General features: G+C 38.7%; 1 pseudogene; it reads left to right on the top strand.

Moving 5' to 3' along the window:
• Nucleotides 1-2157: 2157 nt before the first annotated feature.
• On the top strand, nucleotides 2158-2508 carry LOC105882199 (transmembrane protein 263 pseudogene; annotated as a pseudogene).
• The last annotated feature ends 2668 nt before the right edge of the window (nucleotides 2509-5176 follow it).

The following is a 5176-nucleotide window of genomic DNA, read 5'->3' as shown; positions in this document are numbered from 1 at the left end:
AAAATGCAGCCTTTCTAATTAATTATCACCTCAGTGTTTATTTTTCAATGAGTCAGTGGGCTGGAATGATGAAAGCATATGTGGCTCACAAACTCGGGCAGGAAGGAGTGAACAGGGACAAAAAGCTGATGCTAAATGTGCCCACGTTGGCTGTCCTTGTGGAATCCTTGAATAAAAGAGTTTTCTAAAGCATAAGTACTTACACAGCCTGCCAAATTGGCCCTCGACATATTTGTGGTGATTGCTTGAAAATGGCAGTTCCAGATGGAAATTTGGGGAGAATAAATCAGTATAAAAACTGATAGACACTGTCCACTTCCTTGGTAAAGGGCCTTAGTCATAAAGGAATTGATATTCCGTGGTGTCTTGTTTTAACTCCCAGAAGTAAAAAGTTTCCCATCAGAACACATATCTGAGATAGAGCATATAACATTTTGTTTGAGTCAATCAAATGGTTGAAACTCTGCTAGTGGGTGAGATTGAGAAGAAGGAAGAAAAGTCTATTGTAAGTTCCAGAATGACAAATGAAAACTTTTTTTTCTTACCTAGTAGCAGTTCTTTAGCCAACTTCAAAGGGTCTAGCCCTGTGGAGTCTTTTAGACTGAATAAACCAACAGGTTTTTTTGATTTGGTGTTTTAACAAAGAGGTGATGGACCTCTTAAAACTCACTAGGGAAACTGTTTGGAAATTGTTTTGTCATAGACCATTTTTTAAAAGCTTTTATGTAGCTATAAAACTGCAGTTTCTCAGAGCCTTAAAAATTCTGGAGTTGTTTTTGAAATTTAGAAAAGGAAGATCCAAACCAAAAATTTTAGTTGTCATTGTTTAATTATATTTAATGTTTATAATTCACAGTACAAGATGTATCCATATATAAAAGAACATTTTAAAATGGATTTAGGCTGGGCGTGGTGGCTCTCGCTTTTAAACCTAGCACTTTGGGAGACTGAAGTGGGAGGATTGCTTGAGCCCAGGAGTTTGAGGTTGCAGCTAGCTATGATGGGACCACTACACTCCAGCCTGGATGACAAAGTGAGAGACTCTGTCTCTAGAAAAATAAAATAAAATAAAATAGAGTTGCTTTAATTGCAAATAGTGGTGAACAAACCATTATCCGGATGACCTAAAGCTCTTGTGTTTAATTTAATGTATAAATATTCGTGAAAAAAAAAAAAAGAGAAGGTAGGCCACCTAAAAGTCTCTAGTTAAAAAAATTACGCTGAACTAGTTAAAGTATAATCTTGAATCATTCTCTATATAGTATTACATAATAGTAGATTTGAACTTTGAATTTTAGTTGAAAGCAAGGAGTAGATTCGGAGAGGAGCTACTGATGGATTCTTGAGAGGAAAAGGATCTTGGGGAAATATGGCATTTGTTAACAGGGGATCCTTGATAAATGTCTTGTCCTTGCCTGTCAGGAGACACGGAGAATACAGGGAAAGGATGCTCTTTGGACAAAGAAGGAACAATCATTTTTATCAGGCAACAGCAATAGGTAAAGTGTTTGCCAAAGCAATTAAAATATATAGGGGAGAGGTGTAAAAAAATAAAACACATAATTAAGTAAAGGCTCTTGGTGGCTTAATCAATGTCTTTTATACCAAGCATGGCAGCACTGAAGTGACTTAACAAACTGCCGCATCCTGGCTGGAGTTGACAATAAAATTCTTTTGAATATAAAAACAGATGCAATGCAAGTTGAAATGGTGTTTACTTAGACCAAGTTGCAACTATCAAAATGGAAATTGGCCATGTTAGATACATGATAACCATTGTCACTAAGGCACTGCTGCAGGTACGCTGGAAAATGAACCGTGTAGGGCCCAGACTGGTCTCAACTGCTCCATCAAATTACTTAGGGAGTTCTGCACCTGAAATAGAGAATGGGTTCATGATTTTCTACATGATTTTGAGTAGCACTTAAATGTGCTCTTAGGGCGGAAGGGGTGGGTGACATCGGGTTCCATGTCCACAACCAGAGGTAGCCACCACTTCTGGTGTCTTCTAGCTACTCAGCCTGTGGGGACAGCTCCAGAGCCCACAACTACCCTGGGTGGTGCCAGCTGCCTCTGCCTCCTTAGCCTCCTCAGTGCTGCCCACTCCTTCTGTCTGGCCCCAGCTCCAGGTGCCGGGCTCCGACCCCGGTGAAGATTATGAATCAGACAGATAAAAATCAACAAGAAATCCCATCATACCTTAGCAATGAACCACTAGAAGGTTCAATGAAAGATCACCCACAGCAGCAGCCAGACATGTTGTCCCGTGTGACCGGGGGTATCTTCAGTGTTACAAAGGGAGCCGTTGGTGCCACCGTTGGTAGTATGGCTTGGATGGGTGGAAAAGGTCTGGAGGTGACCCAAACAGCTGTGACAACTGTGCCTTCCATGGGACTAGGGCTGGTGAAAGGGAGTATGTCTGCCTTGGGTGGAAGAGTTACAACTGTTGGGTCTGCTGTTCTAAACAAAGTGCCCTTACCAGGAAAGAAGAAAGACAAATCTGACTAAAATATACACTTGCTCTCCACAGCATTACGATGGCAGTGGCATTGACTTGCTAAACTATGTACTATAACTAAGTCACCTGTTTTGGACATTTATCTTCTAAACTTTCAACTGTGTTGAAAGTATTGATGACTGGCTTTCATCTAAAAAGAAGACACCAATACAAGCACAGTGTTATGAGGTTTATCATACTTAAGTTTCAGCTTTTTATCTGGTAAAATGTTACACTTATTCAGTTGTAACTGAAGATATGGTATGTTTGAATGTTTACTATAAGTCTTTCAGGTTGACTAAAAATGTGAAAGTAGAATTCAGCAGATGAACCTTAGAGTTTCACATATATGATGTGCCAGGTGACTCATCTGCCCCTTAAGAAGGGAAACTTGAACTACATAAACTGTACCTTCTATGTGCCTAATAATTTCATATGGTTTTTTAGTAACCATAGTTGATTAGGTCAAGAGGCATTCTTTTCTTATTTAAGTTGGCAAAAGTAGCAGGAATCAGAGAAGTTTAAAAGAAAAGATGAATGGTTTTATGACACTGAGTATTAACCACCTTTTGATAGATATGCATTATATTAATTTAATTATTGATGCCTTATGAAAGAAACCAACCTTTCTAATACCCTAAGTATGTGCAGTTCTTAGAATTATCTATGGATTCTTTTAAAGATTGTGAAATTAGTTTCCCTCTTGAAATCTCAGGTGTAGTGGGATAAAGGCATTTCTTGCTGTCGGTGGATAAGATAGGGCATTTTTAACTGTCTCGTTAGTAGTTAAGATCAAATGCACTTCAAAAAAATGTGCTCTTAAAATATATTAACATTTGTATATGTTCATTTCAAGATGGTGGGCTGAGAACATGTTTCTGTTGCTCACTCTGTATCATTAGGTGACCATTAAGAAAACAACCATTCTAAGTCATTAAAATATATATATATATATATATATATATATATATATATATATATTCAATACAAGAGATCAGTTACCACATGATGAAAATGCAAAGAAGGAAAACCAGAGGCAGTGAGAGAAATAAAAGATATAAAAGAGCAGGGAGCCACTATTTCTACTGCTCTGGTAACAGAGCTTGGAAGGTAGGGCCATCCAGCCGTGGTTCCAGGTTTAGTGTGGGACCCTAAAAGGAGGCACTAAGTGGGTACTGAAGCCACAGAGAAAACAAAGTTATTGCTAGAGATGTCGAAAAAGAAATAGCAAGATAGGAGAGAAATAAATACTCTGGCTTTTCCCCTCCTGCAATCTTCTAATCTTTGCAAGTGTCTGTGATTAGTAAACCGACCCAGAAGTAGACGAGGGAACCTTAAAACTGAAGCCTCCTGCGATAGGAAGCAGAGAGGCAAAAACTGAGCAAACAGACATTCAATCTTTCTTTGTCAAATCTCTAAAAATACATGTACAACGCGCATACATATATAACTGCTCTTGAAAATAAGACATAGAACTCAGAAGACTGAAATCTGTGATGAATTTGTGAACACTGGAAAGCAGATGGGATCAAATTAAATGGAGAAATTATAGCCCAGAATGTGTGGAGGGGAGCACTAACGGGCCTCAGACAGAGGTAGAGGAAGCCAAGCATAGTTGAGGCATAGGCGTTGGATAGGATCATTATTTGGAGGTCAATTCTTAAGGAGCATAAGTGCATACTGGGCTTTGTTCATCTCCCTACTTTGGGCCACAAAACCTAAAAAGAAAGTCTGCTGCCAACTAGGAACGATGAAAACAGCACTCTGGTTGAAGAGAAAGGGCAGTGCCCCTGATGGTTAGTGTTGCTTAGATGAAGGGGGAACACGTATGATCGTGAAAACAGTCACCGCCCAGGGGCATATCCTGCCCCTCCCCCTTTCTCACTGAAAACAGCATGGCCTGCAAGCTACAGCAGCAGCTCCTACTTTCTCCCAAAGAAACTACACTAAGAGATGCTTTGGGCTATTTAATAAGGACTCTCAATGATAAAGATGAATGCACAATAAAAAATATATATACTTAAGAAATGCCAGCATCATAAATAGGGGCAATACACTCAAAACCAAGGAAAGCAGAGTTAGTAGAGTAACCAGAATAGAATTTTAAGATATATAAAAGTAATATTATAAATAAGGAAGGATATTGTGTCCATAACATTAATATGGGTAATTATAAAACTAAAAGGGCAGCTAAATCCAAATGTATCATTTATACTGACTGTCAAGAAGGGAGAATGGAAAAATCCAGAGTACAAGTTTCATCTATTTTTCCCAATAACTCCTCTCCTATTAAAAGTAGAAACTTTCAGTTTAAATCTTGGTTTTTTAAAAATGAGGCAAACTGAATGCAACTAGCCCAACCAGCCCAATATGTAAGAAATATAACACCTACATTTTTGGTACAAAAAATTATAATATGAAACCCATTGAAATTAAATTTTCCCATCTCAATACACCACTATTGAATGCTACCCTTGTGAAAAAATCTGTTTTTTAAGCATATATTGCCTTCAATGCTTTGCTTCTCAGTGACTTCTCAGAGAAGGGTGTGTGTGTGTGTGTGTGTGTGTGTGTGTGTGTGTGTGTCATGTGCATCAAAGTCAGACCTGCAGATGAAGGGCCCCATCCTGCTATCAGTTTTATCCAAAGCTCCCCAATTCATCATGGGGGCTCAGAGCT

The sequence above is a fragment of the Microcebus murinus genome, chromosome 11 (genome assembly GCF_040939455.1).
Source record: "Microcebus murinus isolate Inina chromosome 11, M.murinus_Inina_mat1.0, whole genome shotgun sequence".
Classification (NCBI taxonomy): domain Eukaryota; kingdom Metazoa; phylum Chordata; class Mammalia; order Primates; family Cheirogaleidae; genus Microcebus; species Microcebus murinus.
This window is presented reverse-complemented; position numbering and strand designations above follow the sequence as displayed.